Raw genomic sequence first — 21,544 nt, 5'->3', positions numbered from 1 at the left:
AATTTGGTCATTTCGAGGTGGTGGAAATTGTTTCTTAGGCCGTATTTGATGTCCGGGACAAATATTAGGCGATTCCACGACGGATCCATCCGGGCCCAAGGCGGAAGGCATGGGCTATTGCACACAAAAATTTGGGACTCGCGCGGATTTGCAGTTTTATGACTATAGAATGCCAAAAAATATAATTTGGTCATTTCGGGGCGGTGGAAATTGTTTCTTAGGCCGTATTTGATGTCCGGGACAAATATTAGGCGATTCCACGATGGATCCATTCGGGCCCAAGGCGGAAGGCATGGGCTATAGCACACAAAAATTTGGGACTCGCGCGGATTTGCAGTTTTATGGCTATAGAATGCCAAAAAATATAATTTGGTCATTTCGAGGCGGTGGAAATTATTTCTTAGGCCGTATTTGATGTCCGGGACAAATATTAGGCGATTTCACGACGGATCCATCCGGGCCCAAGCCGGAAGGCATGGGCTATAGCACACAAAAATTTGGGACTCGCGCGGATTTGCAGTTTTATGGATGTAGAATGCCAAAAAATATAATTTGGTCATTTCGAGGTGGTGGAAATTGTTTCTTAGGCCGTATTTGATATCCGGGACAAATATTAGGCGATTCCACGACGGATCCATCCGGGCACAAGGCGGAAGGCATGGGCTATAGTACACAAAAATTTGGGACTTGCGCGGATTTCAGTTTTATGGATGTAGAATGCCAAAAAATATAATTTGGTCATTTCGGGGTGGTGGAAATTGTTTCTTAGGCCGTATTTGATGTCCGGGACAAATATTAGGCGATTTCACGATGGATCCATCCCGGCCCAAAGCGGAAGGCATGGGCTATAGTACACAAAAATTTGGGACTTGCACGGATTTGCAGTTTTATGGATGTAGAATGCCAAAAAATATAATTTGGTCATTTCGGGGTGGTGGAAATTGTTTCTTAGGCCGTATTTGATGTCCGGGACAAATATTAGGCGATTCCACGATGGATCCATCACGGCCCAAAGCGGAAGGCATGGGCTATAGCACACAAAAATTTGGGACTCGCGCGGATTTGCAGTTTTATGGCTATAGAATGCCAAAAAATATAATTTGGTCATTTCGAGGTGGTGGAAATTGTTTCTTAGGCCGTATTTGATGTCCGGGACAAATATTAGGCGATTCCACGACGGATCCATCCGGGCCCAAGGCGGAAGGCATGGGCTATAGCACACAAAAATTTGGGACTCGCGCGGATTTGCAGTTTTATGACTATAGAATGCTAAAAAATATAATTTGGTCATTTCGGGGCGGTGGAAATTGTTTCTTAGGCCGTATTTGATGTCCGGGACAAATATTAGGCGATTTCACGATGGATCCATCCCGACCCAAGGCGGAAGGCATGGGCTATAGCACACAAAAATTTGGAACTCTCGCGGATTTGCATGTTTATCGTTGTAAAATGCCAAAAAATGTAATTTGGTCATTTCGGCCCGGTGACAATGGTTTCTTAGGCCGTATTTGATGTCGGGGACAAATATTAGGCGATTTCACGATGGATCCATCCCGGTCCAAGCCGGAAGGCATGGGCTATAGCACACAAAAATTTGGGACTCGCGCGGATTTGCAGTTTTATGGCTATAGAATGCCAAAAAATATAATTTGGTCATTTCGAGGTGGTGGAAATTTTTTCTTAGGCCGTATTTGATGTCCGGGACAAATATTAGGCGATTCCACGACGGATCCATTCGGGCCCAAGGCGGAAGGCATGTGCTATAGCACACAAAAATTTGGGACTCGCGCGGATTTGCAGTTTTATGGCTATAGAATGCCAAAAAATATAATTTGGTCATTTCGGGGCGGTGGAAATTTTTTCTTAGGCCGTATTTGATGTCCGGGACAAATATTAGGCGATTCCACGATGGATCCATTCGGGCCCAAGGCGGAAGGCATGGGCTATAGCACACAAAAATTTGGGACTCGCGCGGATTTGCAGTTTTATGGCTATAGAATGCCAAAAAATATAATTTGGTCATTTCGAGGCGGTGGAAATTATTTCTTAGGCCGTATTTGATGTCCGGGACAAATATTAGGCGATTTCACGACGGATCCATCCGGGCCCAAGCCGGAAGGCATGGGCTATAGCACACAAAAATTTGGGACTCGCGCGGATTTGCAGTTTTATGGATGTAGAATGCCAAAAAATATAATTTGGTCATTTCGAGGTGGTGGAAATTGTTTCTTAGGCCGTATTTGATATCCGGGACAAATATTAGGCGATTCCACGACGGATCCATCCGGGCACAAGGCGGAAGGCATGGGCTATAGTACACAAAAATTTGGGACTTGCGCGGATTTCAGTTTTATGGATGTAGAATGCCAAAAAATATAATTTGGTCATTTCGGGGTGGTGGAAATTGTTTCTTAGGCCGTATTTGATGTCCGGGACAAATATTAGGCGATTCCACGACGGATCCATCCGGGCCCAAGGCGGAAGGCATGGGCTATAGTACACAAAAATTTGGGACTTGCGCGGATTTCAGTTTTATGGATGTAGAATGCCAAAAAATATAATTTGGTCATTTCGGGGTGGTGGAAATTGTTTCTTAGGCCGTATTTGATGTCCGGGACAAATATTAGGCGATTTCACGATGGATCCATCCCGGCCCAAAGCGGAAGGCATGGGCTATAGTACACAAAAATTTGGGACTTGCACGGATTTGCAGTTTTATGGATGTAGAATGCCAAAAAATATAATTTGGTCATTTCGGGGTGGTGGAAATTGTTTCTTAGGCCGTATTTGATGTCCGGGACAAATATTAGGCGATTCCACGATGGATCCATCCCGGCCCAAAGCGGAAGGCATGGGCTATAGCACACAAAAATTTGGGACTCGCGCGGATTTGCAGTTTTATGGCTATAGAATGCCAAAAAATATAATTTGGTCATTTCGAGGTGGTGGAAATTGTTTCTTAGGCCGTATTTGATGTCCGGGACAAATATTAGGCGATTCCACGACGGATCCATCCGGGCCCAAGGCGGAAGGCATGGGCTATTGCACACAAAAATTTGGGACTCGCGCGGATTTGCAGTTTTATGACTATAGAATGCCAAAAAATATAATTTGGTCATTTCGGGGCGGTGGAAATTGTTTCTTAGGCCGTATTTGATGTCCGGGACAAATATTAGGCGATTTCACGATGGATCCATCCCGACCCAAGGCAGAAGGCATGGGCTATAGCACACAAAAATTTGGAACTCTCGCGGATTTGCATGTTTATGGCTGTAAAATGCCAAAAAATGTAATTTGGTCATTTCGGCGCGGTGACAATGGTTTCTTAGGCCGTATTTGATATCGGGGACAAATATTAGGCGATTTCACGATGGATCCATCCCGGTCCAAGCCGAAAGGCATGGGCTATAGCACACAAAAATTTGGGACTCGCGCGGATTTGCAGTTTTATGGCTATAGAATGCCAAAAAATATAATTTGGTCATTTCGAGGTGGTGGAAATTTTTTCTTAGGCCGTATTTGATGTCCGGGACAAATATTAGGCGATTCCACGACGGATCCATTCGGGCCCAAGGCGGAAGGCATGTGCTATAGCACACAAAAATTTGGGACTCGCGCGGATTTGCAGTTTTATGGCTATAGAATGCCAAAAAATATAATTTGGTCATTTCGAGGCGGTGGAAATTATTTCTTAGGCCGTATTTGATGTCCGGGACAAATATTAGGCGATTTCACGACGGATCCATCCGGGCCCAAGCCGGAAGGCATGGGCTATAGCACACAAAAATTTGGGACTCGCGCGGATTTGCAGTTTTATGGATGTAGAATGCCAAAAAATATAATTTGGTCATTTCGAGGTGGTGGAAATTGTTTCTTAGGCCGTATTTGATATCCGGGACAAATATTAGGCGATTCCACGACGGATCCATCCGGGCACAAGGCGGAAGGCATGGGCTATAGTACACAAAAATTTGGGACTTGCGCGGATTTCAGTTTTATGGATGTAGAATGCCAAAAAATATAATTTGGTCATTTCGGGGTGGTGGAAATTGTTTCTTAGGCCGTATTTGATGTCCGGGACAAATATTAGGCGATTCCACGACGGATCCATCCGGGCCCAAGGCGGAAGGCATGGGCTATAGTACACAAAAATTTGGGACTTGCGCGGATTTCAGTTTTATGGATGTAGAATGCCAAAAAATATAATTTGGTCATTTCGGGGTGGTGGAAATTGTTTCTTAGGCCGTATTTGATGTCCGGGACAAATATTAGGCGATTTCACGATGGATCCATCCCGGCCCAAAGCGGAAGGCATGGGCTATAGCACACAAAAATTTGGGACTCGCGCGGATTTGCAGTTTTATGGCTATAGAATGCCAAAAAATATAATTTGGTCATTTCGAGGTGGTGGAAATTGTTTCTTAGGCCGTATTTGATGTCCGGGACAAATATTAGGCGATTCCACGACGGATCCATCCGGGCCCAAGGCGGAAGGCATGGGCTATTGCACACAAAAATTTGGGACTCGCGCGGATTTGCAGTTTTATGACTATAGAATGCCAGAAAATATAATTTGGTCATTTCGGGGCGGTGGAAATTGTTTCTTAGGCCGTATTTGATGTCCGGGACAAATATTAGGCGATTTCACGATGGATCCATCCCGACCCAAGGCGGAAGGCATGGGCTATAGCACACAAAAATTTGGAACTCGCGCGGATTTGCATGTTTATGGCTGTAAAATGCCAAAAAATGTAATTTGGTCATTTCGGCGCGGTGACAATGGTTTCTTAGGCCGTATTTGATGTCGGGGACAAATATTAGGCGATTTCACGATGGATCCATCCCGGTCCAAGCCGGAAGGCATGAGTTATAGCACACAAAAATTTGGGACTCGCGCGGATTTGCAGTTTTATGGCTATAGAATGCCAAAAAATATAATTTGGTCATTTCGAGGTGGTGGAAATTGTTTCTTAGGCCGTATTTGATGTCCGGGACAAATATTAGGCGATTCCACGACGGATCCATCCGGGCCCAAGGCGGAAGGCATGGGCTATAGTACACAAAAATTTGGGACTTGCGCGGATTTCAGTTTTATGGATGTAGAATGCCAAAAAATATAATTTGGTCATTTCGGGGTGGTGGAAATTGTTTCTTAGGCCGTATTTGATGTCCGGGACAAATATTAGGCGATTTCACGATGGATCCATCCCGACCCAAGGCGGAAGGCATGGGCTATAGCACACAAAAATTTGGAACTCGCGCGGATTTGCATGTTTATGGCTGTAAAATGCCAAAAAATGTAATTTGTTCATTTCGGCGCGGTGACAATGGTTTCTTAGGCCGTATTTGATGTCGGGGACAAATATTAGGCGATTTCACGATGGATCCATCCCGGTCCAAGCCGGAAGGCATGGGCTATAGCACACAAAAATTTGGGACTCGCGCGGATTTGCAGTTTTATGGCTATAGAATGCCAAAAAATATAATTTAGTCATTTCGGGGCGGTGGAAATTGTTTCTTAGGCCGTATTTGATGTCCGGGACAAATATTAGGCGATTCCACGACGGATCCATCCGGGCCCAAGGCGGAAGGCATGGGCTATAGCACACAAAAATTTGGAACTCGCGCGGATTTGCATGTTTATGGCTATAAAATGCCAAAAAATGTAATTTGATCATTTCGGCGCGGTGACAATGGTTTCCTAGGCCGTATTTGATGTCGGGGACAAATATTAGGCGATTTCACGATGGATCCATCCCGGTCCAAGCCGGAAGGCATGGGCTATAGCACACAAAAAATTGGGACTCGCACGGATTTGCAGTTTTATGGCTATAGAATGCCAAAAATTATAATTTGGTCATTTCGGGGCGGTGGAAATTGTTTCTTAGGCCGTATTTGATGTCCGGGACAAATATTAGGCGATTCCACGACGGATCCATCCGGTCCCAAGGCGGAAGGCATGGGCTATAGTACACAAAAATTTGGGACTTGCGCGGATTTCAGTTTTATGGATGTAGAATGCTAAAAAATATAATTTGGTCATTTCGGGGTGGTGGAAATTGTTTCTTAGGCCGTATTTGATGTCCAGGACAAATATTAGGCGATTTCACGATGGATCCATCCCGACCCAAGGCGGAAGGCATGGGCTATAGCACACAAAAATTTGGAACTCGCGCGGATTTGCATGTTTATGGCTGTAAAATGCCAAAAAATGTAATTTGGTCATTTCGGCGCGGTGACAATGGTTTCTTAGGCCGTATTTGATGTCGGGGACAAATATTAGGCGATTTCACGATGGATCCATCCCGGTCCAAGCCGGAAGGCATGGGCTATAGCACACAAAAATTTGGGACTCGCGCGGATTTGCAGTTTTATGGCTATAGAATGCCAAAAAATATAATTTGGTCATTTCGAGGTGGTGGAAATTGTTTCTTAGGCCGTATTTGATGTCCGGGACAAATATTAGGCGATTCCACGACGGATCCATTCGGGCCCAAGGCGGAAGGCATGGGCTATAGCACACAAAAATTTGGGACTCGCGCGGATTTGCAGTTTTATGGCTATAGAATGCCAAAAAATATAATTTGGTCATTTCGGGGCGGTGGAAATTGTTTCTTAGGCCGTATTTGATGTCCGGGGCAAATATTAGGCGATTCCACGACGGATCCATCCGGGCCCAAGGCGGAAGGCATGGGCTATAGTACACAAAAATTTGGGACTTGCGCGGATTTCAGTTTTATGGATGTAGAATGCCAAAAAATATAATTTGGTCATTTCGGGGCGGTGGAAATTGTTTCTTAGGCCGTATTTGATGTCCGGGACAAATATTAGGCGATTTCACGATGGATCCATCCCGGTCCAAGCCGGAAGGCATGGGCTATAACACACAAAAATTTGGAACTCGCGCGGATTTGCATGTTTATGGCTGTAAAATGCCAAAAAATGTAATTTGGTCATTTTGGCGCGGTGACAATGGTTTCTTAGGCCGTATTTGATGTCGGGGACAAATATCAGGCGATTCCACGACGGATCCATCCCAGTCCAAGCCGGAAGGCATGGGCTATAGTACACAAAAATTTGGGACTTGCGCGGATTTGCATGTTTATGGCTGTAAAATGCCAAAAAATATAATTTGGTCATTTCGAGGTGGTGGAAATTGTTTCTTAGGCCGTATTTGATGTCCGGGACAAATATTAGGTGATTCCACGACGGATCCCTTCCCGACCCAAGGCGGAAGGCATGGGCTATAGCACACAAAAATTTGGAACTCGCGCGGATTTGCATGTTTATGGCTGTAAAATGCCAAAAAATGTAATTTGGTCATTTCGGCGCGGTGACAATGGTTTCTTAGGCCGTATTTGATGTCGGGGACAAATATTAGGCGATTTCACGATGGATCCATCCCGGTCCAAGCCGGAAGGAATGGGCTATAGCACACAAAAATTTGGGACTCGCGCGGATTTGCAGTTTTATGGCTATAGAATGCCAAAAAATATAATTTGGTCATTTCGAGGTGGTGGAAATTGTTTCTTAGGCCGTATTTGATGTCCGGGACAAATATTAGGCGATTCCACGACGGATCCATTCGGGCCCAAGGCGGAAGGCATGGGCTATAGCACACAAAAATTTGGGACTCGCGCGGATTTGCAGTTTTATGGCTGTAAAATGCCAAAAAATATAATTTGGTCATTTCGGGGTGGTGGAAATTGTTTCTTAGGCCGTATTTGATGTCCGGGACAAATATTAGGCGATTTCACGATGGATCCATCCCGACCCAAGGCGGAAGGCATGGGCTATAGCACACAAAAATTTGGAACTCGCGCGGATTTGCATGTTTATGGCTGTAAAATGCCAAAAAATGTAATTTGGTCATTTCGGCGCGGTGACAATGGTTTCTTAGGCCGTATTTGATGTCGGGGACAAATATTAGGCGATTTCACGATGGATCCATCCCGGTCCAAGCCGGAAGGCATGGGCTATAGCACACAAAAATTTGGGACTCGCGCGGATTTGCAGTTTTATGGCTATAGAATGCCAAAAAATATAATTTGGTCATTTCGAGGTGGTGGAAATTGTTTCTTAGGCCGTATTTGATGTCCGGGACAAATATTAGGCGATTCCACGACGGATCCATTCGGGCCCAAGGCGGAAGGCATGGGCTATAGCACACAAAAATTTGGGACTCGCGCGGATTTGCAGTTTTATGGCTATAGAATGCCAAAAAATATAATTTGGTCATTTCGGGGCGGTGGAAATTGTTTCTTAGGCCGTATTTGATGTCCGGGGCAAATATTAGGCGATTCCACGACGGATCCATCCGGGCCCAAGGCGGAAGGCATGGGCTATAGTACACAAAAATTTGGGACTTGCGCGGATTTCAGTTTTATGGATGTAGAATGCCAAAAAATATAATTTGGTCATTTCGGGGCGGTGGAAATTGTTTCTTAGGCCGTATTTGATGTCCGGGACAAATATTAGGCGATTTCACGATGGATCCATCCCGGTCCAAGCCGGAAGGCATGGGCTATAACACACAAAAATTTGGAACTCGCGCGGATTTGCATGTTTATGGCTGTAAAATGCCAAAAAATGTAATTTGGTCATTTTGGCGCGGTGACAATGGTTTCTTAGGCCGTATTTGATGTCGGGGACAAATATCAGGCGATTCCACGACGGATCCATCCCAGTCCAAGCCGGAAGGCATGGGCTATAGTACACAAAAATTTGGGACTTGCGCGGATTTGCATGTTTATGGCTGTAAAATGCCAAAAAATATAATTTGGTCATTTCGAGGTGGTGGAAATTGTTTCTTAGGCCGTATTTGATGTCCGGGACAAATATTAGGTGATTCCACGACGGATCCCTTCCCGACCCAAGGCGGAAGGCATGGGCTATAGCACACAAAAATTTGGAACTCGCGCGGATTTGCATGTTTATGGCTGTAAAATGCCAAAAAATGTAATTTGGTCATTTCGGCGCGGTGACAATGGTTTCTTAGGCCGTATTTGATGTCGGGGACAAATATTAGGCGATTTCACGATGGATCCATCCCGGTCCAAGCCGGAAGGAATGGGCTATAGCACACAAAAATTTGGGACTCGCGCGGATTTGCAGTTTTATGGCTATAGAATGCCAAAAAATATAATTTGGTCATTTCGAGGTGGTGGAAATTGTTTCTTAGGCCGTATTTGATGTCCGGGACAAATATTAGGCGATTCCACGACGGATCCATCCGGGCCCAAGGCGGAAGGCATGGGCTATAGCACACAAAAATTTGGGACTCGCGCAGATTTGCAGTTTTATGGCTATAGAATGCCAAAAAATATAATTTGGTCATTTCGAGGTGGTGGAAATTGTTTCTTAGGCCGTATTTGATGTCCGGGACAAATATTAGGCGATTCCACGACGGATCCATCCGGGCCCAAGGCGGAAGGCATGGGCTATAGTACACAAAAATTTGGGACTTGCGCGGATTTCAGTTTTATGGATGTAGAATGCCAAAAAATATAATTTGGTCATTTCGGGGCGGTGGAAATTGTTTCTTAGGCCGTATTTGATGTCCGGGACAAATATTAGGCGATTTCACGACGGATCCATCCCGACCCAAGGCGGAAGGCATGGGCTATAGCACACAAAAATTTGGAACTCGCGCGGATTTGCATGTTTATGGCTGTAAAATGCCAAAAAATGTAATTTGGTCATTTCGGCCCGGTGACAATGGTTTCTTAGGCCGTATTTGATGTCGGGGACAAATATTAGGCGATTTCACGATGGATCCATCCCGGTCCAAGCCGGAAGGCATGGGCTATAGCACACAAAAATTTGGGACTCGCGCGGATTTGCAGTTTTATGGCTATAGAATGCCAAAAAATATAATTTGGTCATTTCGAGGTGGTGGAAATTGTTTCTTATGCCGTATTTGATGTCCGGGACAAATATTAGGCGATTCCACGAAGGATCCATTCGGGCCCAAGGCGGAAGGCATGGGCTATAGCACACAAAAATTTGGGACTCGCGCGGATTTGCAGTTTTATGGCTATAGAATGCCAAAAAATATAATTTGGTCATTTCGGGGCGGTGGAAATTGTTTCTTAGGCCGTATTTGATGTCTGGGACAAATATTAGGCGATTCCACGACGGATCCATCCGGGCCAAAGGCGGAAGGCATGGGCTATAGTACACAAAAATTTGGGACTTGCGCGGATTTGCAGTTTTATGGATGTAGAATGCCAAAAAATATAATTTGGTCATTTCGGGGTGGTGGAAATTGTTTCTTAGGCCGTATTTGATGTCCCGGACAAATATTAGGCGATTTCACGATGGATCCATCTCGGCCCAAAGCGGAAGGCATGGGCTATAGCACAAAAGAATTTGGGACTCGCGCGGATTTGCAGTTTTATGGCTATAGAATGCCAAAAAATATAATTTGGTCATTTCGAGGTGGTGGAAATTGTTTCTTAGGCCGTATTTGATGTCCGGGACAAATATTAGGCGATTCCACGACGGATCCATCCGGGCCCAAGGCGGAAGGCATGGGCTATAGCACACAAAAATTTGGGACTCGCGCGGATTTCAGTTTTATGGCTATAGAATGCCAAAAAATATAATTTGGTCATTTCGGGGCGGTGGAAATTGTTTCTTAGGCCGTATTTGATGTCCGGGACAAATATTAGGCGATTTCACGACGGATCCATCCCGACCCAAGGCGGAAGGCATGGGCTATAGCACACAAAAATTTGGAACTCGCGCGGATTTGCATGTTTATGGCTGTAAAATGCCAAAAAATGTAATTTGGTCATTTCGGCGCGGTGACAATGGTTTCTTAGGCCGTATTTGATGTCGGGGACAAATATTAGGCGATTTCACGATGGATCCATCCCGGTCCAAGCCGGAAGGCATGGGCTATAGCACACAAAAATTTGGGACTCGCGCGGATTTGCAGTTTTATGGCTATAGAATGCCAAAAAATATAATTTGGTCATTTCGAGGTGGTGGAAATTGTTTCTTAGGCCGTATTTGATGTCCGGGACAAATATTAGGCGATTCCACGATGGATCCATTCGGGCCCAAGGCGGAAGGCATGGGCTATAGCACACAAAAATTTGGGACTCGCGCGGATTTGCAGTTTTATGGCTATAGAATGCCAAAAAATATAATTTGGTCATTTCGGGGCGGTGGAAATTGTTTCTTAGGCCGTATTTGATGTCCGGGACAAATATTAGGCGATTCCACGACGGATCCATCCGGGCCCAAGGCGGAAGGCATGGGCTATAGTACACAAAAATTTGGGACTTGCGCGGATTTGCAGTTTTATGGATGTAGAATGCCAAAAAATATAATTTGGTCATTTCGGGGTGGTGGAAATTGTTTCTTAGGCCGTATTTGATGTCCCGGACAAATATTAGGCGATTTCACGATGGATCCATCTCGGCCCAAAGCGGAAGGCATGGGCTATAACACAAACAAATTTGGGACTCGCGCGGATTTGCAGTTTTATGGCTATAGAATGTCAAAAAATATAATTTGGTCATTTCGGGGTGGTGGAAATTGTTTCTTAGGCAGTATTTGATGTCCGGGACAAATATTAGGCGATTCCACGACGGATCCATCCGGGCCCAAGGCGGAAGGCATGGGCTATAGCACACAAAAATTTGGGACTCGCGGGGATTTGCAGTTTTATGGCTGTAAAATGCCAAAAAATATAATTTGGTCATTTCGGGGCGGTGGAAATTGTTTCTTAGGCCGTATTTGATGTCCGGGACAAATATTAGGCGATTTCACGATGGATCCATCCCGACCCAAGGCGGAAGGCATGGGCTATAGCACACAAAAATTTGGAACTCGCGCGGATTTGCATGTTTATGGCTGTAAAATGCCAAAAAATGTAATTTGGTCATTTCGGCGCGGTGACAATGGTTTCTTAGGCCGTATTTGATGTCGGGGACAAATATTAGGCGATTTCACGATGGATCCATCCCGGTCCAAGCCGGAAGGCATGGGCTATAGCACACAAAAATTTGGGACTCGCGCGGATTTGCAGTTTTATGGCTATATAGAATGCCAAAAAATATAATTTGGTCATTTCGAGGTGGTGGAAATTGTTTCTTAGGCCGTATTTGATGTCCGGGACAAATATTAGGCGATTCCACGACGGATCCATTCGGGCCCAAGGCGGAAGGCATGGGCTATAGCACACAAAAATTTGGGACTCGCGCGGATTTGCAGTTTTATGGCTATAGAATGCCAAAAAATATAATTTGGTCATTTCGGGGCGGTGGAAATTGTTTCTTAGGCCGTATTTGATGTCCGGGACAAATATTAGGCGATTCCACGACGGATCCATCCGGGCCCAAGGCGGAAGGCATGGGCTATAGCACACAAAAATTTGGGACTCGCGCGGATTTGTAGTTTTATGGCTATATAATGCCAAAAAGTATAATTTGGTCATTTCGGGGCGGTGGAAATTTTTTCTTAGGCCGTATTTGATGTCCGGGACAAATATTAGGCGATTTCACGAATGGATCCATCCCGGTCCAAGCCGGAAGGTATGGGCTATAGCACACAAAAATTTGGGACTCGTGTGGATTTGCAGTTTTATGGCTATAGAATGCCAAAGAATATAATTTGATCATTTTGGGGCGGTGGAAATTGTTTCTTAGGCCGTATTTGATGTCCGGGACAAATATTAGGCGATTCCACGATGGATCCATCCGGGCCCAAGGCGGAGGGCATGGGCTATATAGCACACAAAAATTTGGGACTCGCGCGGATTTGTAGTTTTATGGCTATATAATGCCAAAAAGTATAATTTGTTCATTTCGGGGCGGTGGAAATTGTTTCTTAGGCCGTATTTGATGTCCGGGACAAATATTAGGCGATTCCACGATGGATCCATCCGGGCCCAAGGCGGAGGGCATGGGCTATATAGCACACAAAAATTTGGGACTCGCGCGGATTTGTAGTTTTATGGCTATATAATGCCAAAAAGTATAATTTGTTCATTTCGGGGCGGTGGAAATTTTTTCTTAGACCGTATTTGATGTCCGGGACAAATATTAGGCGATTTCACGATGGGTCCATCCCGACCCAAGGCGGAAGGCATGGGCTATAGCACACAAAAATTTGGAACTCGCGCGGATTTGCATGTTTATCGCTGTAAAATGCCAAAAAATGTAATTTGGTCATTTCGGCCCGGTGACAATGGTTTCTTAGGCCGTATTTGATGTCGGGGACAAATATTAGGCGATTTCAAGATGGATCCATCCCGGTCCAAGGCGGAAGTCATGGGCTATAGCACACAAAAATTTGGGAGTCGCGCAGATTTGCAGTTTTATGGCTATAGAATGCCAAAAAATATAATTTAGTCATTTCGGGGTGGTGGAAATTGTTTCTTAGGCCGTATTTGATGTCTGAGACAAATATAAAGCGATTCCACGACGGATCCATCCGGGCCCAAGGCGGAAGGCATGGGCTATAGTACAGAAAAATTTGGGACTCGCGCGGATTTGCAGTTTTATGGCTATAGAATGCAGAAAAATATAATTTGTTCATTTCGGGGCGGTGGAAATTGTTTCTTAGGCCGTATTTGATGTCCGGGACAAATATTAGGCGATTCCACGACGGATCCATCCGGGCCCAAGGCGGAGGGCATGGGCTATATAGCACACAAAAATTTGGGACTCGCGCGGATTTGTAGTTTTATGGCTATATAATGCCAAAAAGTATAATTTGGTCATTTCGGGGCGGTGGAAATTTTTTCTTAGGCCGTATTTGATGTCCGGGACAAATATTAGGCGATTTCACGATGGATCCATCCGGGCCCAAGGCGGGAGGCATGGGCTATAGCACACAAAAATTTGGGACTCGCGCGGATTTGCAGTTTTATGGCTATAGAATGCCAAAAAATATAATTTGGTCATTCCGGGGCGGTGGAAATTGTTTCTTAGACCGTATTTGATGTCCGGGACAAATATTAGGCGATTTCACAATGGGTCCATCCCGACCCAAGGCGGAAGGCATGGGCTATAGCACACAAAAATTTGGAACTCGCGCGGATTTGCATGTTTATCGCTGTAAAATGCCAAAAAATGTAATTTGGTCATTTCGGCCCGGTGACAATGGTTTCTTAGGCCGTATTTGATGTCGGGGACAAATATTAGGCGATTTCACGATGGATCCATCCCGGTCCAAGGCGGAAGGCATGGGCTATAGCACACAAAAATTTGGGACTCGTGTGGATTTGCAGTTTTATGGCTATAGAATGCCAAAGAATATAATTTGATCATTTTGGGGCGGTGGAAATTGTTTCTTAGGCCGTATTTGATGTCCGGGACAAATATTAGGCGATTCCACGACGGATCCATCCGGGCCCAAGGCGGAGGGCATGGGCTATATAGCACACAAAAATTTGGGACTCGCGCGGATTTGTAGTTTTATGGCTATATAATGCCAAAAAGTATAATTTGGTCATTTCGGGGCGGTGGAAATTTTTTCTTAGGCCGTATTTGATGTCCGGGACAAATATTAGGCGATTTCACGACGGATCCATCCGGGCCCAAGGCGGGAGGCATGGGCTATAGCACACAAAAATTTGGGACTCGCGCGGATTTGCAGTTTTATGGCTATAGAATGCCAAAAAATATAATTTGGTCATTCCGGGGCGGTGGAAATTGTTTCTTAGACCGTATTTAATGTCCGGGACAAATATTAGGCGATTTCACGATGGGTCCATCCCGACCCAAGGCGGAAGGCATGGGCTATAGCACACAAAAATTTGGAACTCGCGCGGATTTGCATGTTTATCGCTGTAAAATGCCAAAAAATGTAATTTGGTCATTTCGGCCCGGTGACAATGGTTTCTTAGGCCCTATTTGATGTCGGGGACAAATATTAGGCGATTTCACGATGGATCCATCCCGGTCCAAGCCGGAAGGTATGGGCTATAGCACACAAAAATTTGGGACTCGTGTGGATTTGCAGTTTTATGGCTATAGAATGCCAAAGAATATAATTTGATCATTTTGGGGCGGTGGAAATTGTTTCTTAGGCCGTATTTGATGTCCGGGACAAATATTAGGCGATTCCACGATGGATCCATCCGGGCCCAAGGCGGAGGGCATGGGCTATATAGCACACAAAAATTTGGGACTCGCGCGGATTTGTAGTTTTATGGCTATATAATGCCAAAAAGTATAATTTGTTCATTTCGGGGCGGTGGAAATTTTTTCTTAGGCCGTATTTGATGTCCGGGACAAATATTAGGCGATTTCACGACGGATCCATCCGGGCCCAAGGCGGGAGGCATGGGCTATATAGCACACAAAAATTTGGGACTCGCGCGGATTTGTAGTTTTATGGCTATATAATGCCAAAAAGTATAATTTGGTCATTTCGGGGCGGTGGAAATTTTTTCTTAGGCCGTATTTGATGTCCGGGACAAATATTAGGCGATTTCACGACGGATCCATCCGGGCCCAAGGCGGGAGGCATGGGCTATAGCACACAAAAATTTGGGACTCGCGCGGATTTGCAGTTTTATGGCTATAGAATGCCAAAAAATATAATTTGGTCATTCCGGGGCGGTGGAAATTGTTTCTTAGACCGTATTTGATGTCCGGGACAAATATTAGGCGATTTCACGATGGGTCCATCCCGACCCAAGGCGGAAGGCATGGGCTATAGCACACAAAAATTTGGAACTCGCGCGGATTTGCATGTTTATCGCTGTAAAATGCCAAAAAATGTAATTTGGTCATTTCGGCCCGGTGACAATGGTTTCTTAGGCCGTATTTGATGTCGGGGACAAATATTAGGCGATTTCACGATGGATCCATCCCGGTCCAAGGCGGAAGTCATGGGCTATAGCACACAAAAATTTGGGAGTCGCGCAGATTTGCAGTTTTATGGCTATAGAATGCCAAAAAATATAATTTAGTCATTTCGGGGTGGTGGAAATTGTTTCTTAGGCCGTATTTGATGTCTGGGACAAATATTAGGCGATTCCACGACGGATCCATCCGGGCCCAAGGCGGAAGGCATGGGCTATAGCACAGAAAAATTTGGGACTCGCGCGGATTTGCAGTTTTATGGCTATAGAATGCAGAAAAATATAATTTGTTCATTTCGGGGCGGTGGAAATTGTTTCTTAGGCCGTATTTGATGTCCGGGACAAATATTAGGCGATTCCACGACGGATCCATCCGGGCCCAAGGCGGAGGGCATGGGCTATATAGCACACAAAAATTTGGGACTCGCGCGGATTTGTAGTTTTATGGCTATATAATGCCAAAGAATATAATTTGATCATTTTGGGGCGGTGGAAATTGTTTCTTAGGCCGTATTTGATGTCCGGGACAAATATTAGGCGATTCCACGACGGATCCATCCGGGCCCAAGGCGGAGGGCATGGGCTATATAGCACACAAAAATTTGGGACTCGCGCGGATTTGTAGTTTTATGGCTATATAATGCCAAAAAGTATAATTTGGTCATTTCGGGGCGGTGGAAATTTTTTCTTAGGCCGTATTTGATGTCCGGGACAAATATTAGGCGATTTCACGATGGATCCATCCGGGCCCAAGGCGGGAGGCATGGGCTATAGCACACAAAAATTTGGGACTCGCGCGGATTTGCAGTTTTATGGCTATAGAATGCCAAAAAATATAATTTGGTCATTCCGGGGCGGTGGAAATTGTTTCTTAGACCGTATTTGATGTCCGGGACAAATATTAGGCGATTTCACAATGGGTCCATCCCGACCCAAGGCGGAAGGCATGGGCTATAGCACACAAAAATTTGGAACTCGCGCGGATTTGCATGTTTATCGCTGTAAAATGCCAAAAAATGTAATTTGGTCATTTCGGCCCGGTGACAATGGTTTCTTAGGCCGTATTTGATGTCGGGGACAAATATTAGGCGATTTCACGATGGATCCATCCCGGTCCAAGGCGGAAGGCATGGGCTATAGCACACAAAAATTTGGGACTCGTGTGGATTTGCAGTTTTATGGCTATAGAATGCCAAAGAATATAATTTGATCATTTTGGGGCGGTGGAAATTGTTTCTTAGGCCGTATTTGATGTCCGGGACAAATATTAGGCGATTCCACGACGGATCCATCCGGGCCCAAGGCGGAGGGCATGGGCTATATAGCACACAAAAATTTGGGACTCGCGCGGATTTGTAGTTTTATGGCTATATAATGCCAAAAAGTATAATTTGTTCATTTCGGGGCGGTGGAAATTTTTTCTTAGGCCGTATTTGATGTCCGGGACAAATATTAGGCGATTTCACGACGGATCCATCCGGGCCCAAGGCGGGAGGCATGGGCTATAGCACACAAAAATTTGGGACTCGCGCGGATTTGCAGTTTTATGGCTATAGAATGCCAAAAAATATAATTTGGTCATTCCGGGGCGGTGGAAATTGTTTCTTAGACCGTATTTAATGTCCGGGACAAATATTAGGCGATTTCACGATGGGTCCATCCCGACCCAAGGCGGAAGGCATGGGCTATAGCACACAAAAATTTGGAACTCGCGCGGATTTGCATGTTTATCGCTGTAAAATGCCAAAAAATGTAATTTGGTCATTTCGGCCCGGTGACAATGGTTTCTTAGGCCCTATTTGATGTCGGGGACAAATATTAGGCGATTTCACGATGGATCCATCCCGGTCCAAGCCGGAAGGTATGGGCTATAGCACACAAAAATTTGGGACTCGTGTGGATTTGCAGTTTTATGGCTATAGAATGCCAAAGAATATAATTTGATCATTTTGGGGCGGTGGAAATTGTTTCTTAGGCCGTATTTGATGTCCGGGACAAATATTAGGCGATTCCACGATGGATCCATCCGGGCCCAAGGCGGAGGGCATGGGCTATATAGCACACAAAAATTTGGGACTCGCGCGGATTTGCAGTTTTATGGCTATAGAATGCCAAAGAATATAATTTAGTCATTTCGGGGCGGTGGAAATTGTTTCTTAGGCCGTATTTGATGTCTGGGACAAATATTAGGCGATTCCACGACGGATCCATCCGGGCCCAAGGCGGAAGGCATGGGCTATAGCACACAAAAATTTGGGACTCGCGCGGATGTGCAGTTTTATGGATGTAGAATGCCAAAAAATATAATTTGGTCATTTCGGGGTGGTGGAAATTGTTTCTTAGGCCGTATTTGATGTCCGGGACAAATATTAGACGATTTCACGATGGATCCATCCGGGCCCAAGGCGGAAGGCATGGGCTATAGCACACAAAAATTTGGGACTCGCGCGGATTTGCAGTTTTATGGATGTAGAATGCCAAAAAATATAATTTGGTCATTTCGGGGTGGTGGAAATTGTTTCTTAGGCCGTATTTGATGTCCGGGAACAAATATTAGGCGATTTCACGATGGATCCATCCCGGCCCAAAGCGGAAGGCATGGGCTATAGCACACAAAAATTTGGGACTCGCGCGGATTTGCAGTTTTATGGCTATAGAATGCCAAAAAATATAATTTGTTCATTTCGAGGAAGTGGAAATTGTTTCTTAGGCCCTATTTGATGTCGGGGACAAATATTAGGCGATTTCACGATGGATCCATCCCGGTCCAAGCCGGAAGGTATGGGCTATAGCACACAAAAATTTGGGACTCGTGTGGATTTGCAGTTTTATGGCTATAGAATGCCAAAGAATATAATTTGATCATTTTGGGGCGGTGGAAATTGTTTCTTAGGCCGTATTTGATGTCCGGGACAAATATTAGGCGATTCCACGATGGATCCATCCGGGCCCAAGGCGGAGGGCATGGGCTATATAGCACACAAAAATTTGGGACTCGCGCGGATTTGTAGTTTTATGGCTATATAATGCCAAAAAGTATAATTTGGTCATTTCGGGGCGGTGGAAATTTTTTCTTAGGCCGTATTTGATGTCCGGGACAAATATTAGGCGATTTCACGACGGATCTATCCGGGCCCAAGGCGGGAGGCATGGGCTATAGCACACAAAAATTTGGGACTCGCGCGGATTTGCAGTTTTATGGCTATAGAATGCCAAAGAATATAATTTAGTCATTTCGGGGCGGTGGAAATTGTTTCTTAGGCCGTATTTGATGTCCGGGACAAATATTAGGCGATTCCACGACGGATCCATCCGGGCCCAAGGCGGAAGGCATGGGCTATAGCACACAAAAATTTGGGACTCGCGCGGATGTGCAGTTTTATGGATGTAGAATGCCAAAAAATATAATTTGGTCATTTCGGGGTGGTGGAAATTGTTTCTTAGGCCGTATTTGATGTCCGGGACAAATATTAGGCGATTTCACGATGGATCCATCCCGGCCCAAAGCGGAAGGCATGGGCTATAGCACACAAAAATTTGGGACTCGCGCGGATTTGCAGTTTTATGGCTATAGAATGCCAAAAAATATAATTTGTTCATTTCGAGGAAGTGGAAATTGTTTCTTAGGCCGTATTTGATGTCCGGGACAAATATTAGGCGATTCCACGACGGATCCATCCGGGCCCAAGGCGGAAGGCATGGGCTATAGCACACAAAAATTTGGGACTCGCGCGGATTTGCAGTTTTATGGCTATAGAATGCCAAAAAATATAATTTGGTCAATTCGGGGCGGTGGAAATTGTTTCTTAGGCCGTATTTGATGTCCGGGAAAAATATTAGGCGATTCCACGACGGATCCATCCGGGCCCAAGGCGGAGGGCATGGGCTATATAGCACACAAAAATTTGGGACTCGCGCGGATTTGTAGTTTTATGGCTATATAATGCCAAAAAGTATAATTTGGTCATTTCGGGGCGGTGGAAATTTTTTCTTAGGCCGTATTTGATGTCCGGGACAAATATTAGGCGATTTCACGATGGATCCATCCGGGCCCAAGGCGGGAGGCATGGGCTATAGCACACAAAAATTTGGGACTCGCGCGGATTTGCAGTTTTATGGCTATAGAATGCCAAAAAATATAATTTGGTCATTCCGGGGCGGTGGAAATTGTTTCTTAGACCGTATTTGATGTCCGGGACAAATATTAGGCGATTTCACAATGGGTCCATCCCGACCCAAGGCGGAAGGCATGGGCTATAGCACACAAAAATTTGGAACTCGCGCGGATTTGCATGTTTATCGCTGTAAAATGCCAAAAAATGTAATTTGGTCATTTCGGCCCGGTGACAATGGTTTCTTAGGCCGTATTTGATGTCGGGGACAAATATTAGGCGATTTCACGATGGATCCATCCCGGTCCAAGGCGGAAGGCATGGGCTATAGCACACAAAAATTTGGGACTCGTGTGGATTTGCAGTTTTATGGCTATAGAATGCCAAAGAATATAATTTGATCATTTTGGGGCGGTGGAAATTGTTTCTTAGGCCGTATTTGATGTCCGGGACAAATATTAGGCGATTCCACGACGGATCCATCCGGGCCCAAGGCGGAGGGCATGGGCTATATAGCACACAAAAATTTGGGACTCGCGCGGATTAGTAGTTTTATGGCTATATAATGCCAAAAAGTATAATTTGTTCATTTCGGGGCGGTGGAAATTTTTTCTTAGGCCGTATTTGATGTCCGGGACAAATATTAGGCGATTTCACGACGGATCCATCCGGGCCCAAGGCGGGAGGCATGGGCTATAGCACACAAAAATTTGGGACTCGCGCGGATTTGCAGTTTTATGGCTATAGAATGCCAAAAAATATAATTTGGTCATTCCGGGGCGGTGGAAATTGTTTCTTAGACCGTATTTAATGTCCGGGACAAATATTAGGCGATTTCACGATGGGTCCATCCCGACCCAAGGCGGAAGGCATGGGCTATAGCACACAAAAATTTGGAACTCGCGCGGATTTGCATGTTTATCGCTGTAAAATGCCAAAAAATGTAATTTGGTCATTTCGGCCCGGTGACAATGGTTTCTTAGGCCCTATTTGATGTCGGGGACAAATATTAGGCGATTTCACGATGGATCCATCCCGGTCCAAGCCGGAAGGTATGGGCTATAGCACACAAAAATTTGGGACTCGTGTGGATTTGCAGTTTTATGGCTATAGAATGCCAAAGAATATAATTTGATCATTTTGGGGCGGTGGAAATTGTTTCTTAGGCCGTATTTGATGTCCGGGACAAATATTAGGCGATTCCACGACGGATCCATCCGGGCCCAAGGCGGAGGGCATGGGCTATATAGCACACAAAAATTTGGGACTCGCGCGGATTAGTAGTTTTATGGCTATATAATGCCAAAAAGTATAATTTGTTCATTTCGGGGCGGTGGAAATTTTTTCTTAGGCCGTATTTGATGTCCGGGACAAATATTAGGCGATTTCACGACGGATCCATCCGGGCCCAAGGCGGGAGGCATGGGCTATAGCACACAAAAATTTGGGACTCGCGCGGATTTGCAGTTTTATGGCTATAGAATGCCAAAAAATATAATTTGGTCATTCCGGGGCGGTGGAAATTGTTTCTTAGACCGTATTTAATGTCCGGGACAAATATTAGGCGATTTCACGATGGGTCCATCCCGACCCAAGGCGGAAGGCA

Source organism: Nicotiana sylvestris, chromosome 2 (genome assembly GCF_000393655.2).
Source record: "Nicotiana sylvestris chromosome 2, ASM39365v2, whole genome shotgun sequence".
Taxonomy (NCBI): Eukaryota; Viridiplantae; Streptophyta; class Magnoliopsida; order Solanales; family Solanaceae; genus Nicotiana; species Nicotiana sylvestris.
Note: the sequence above shows the minus strand (reverse complement) of the source record.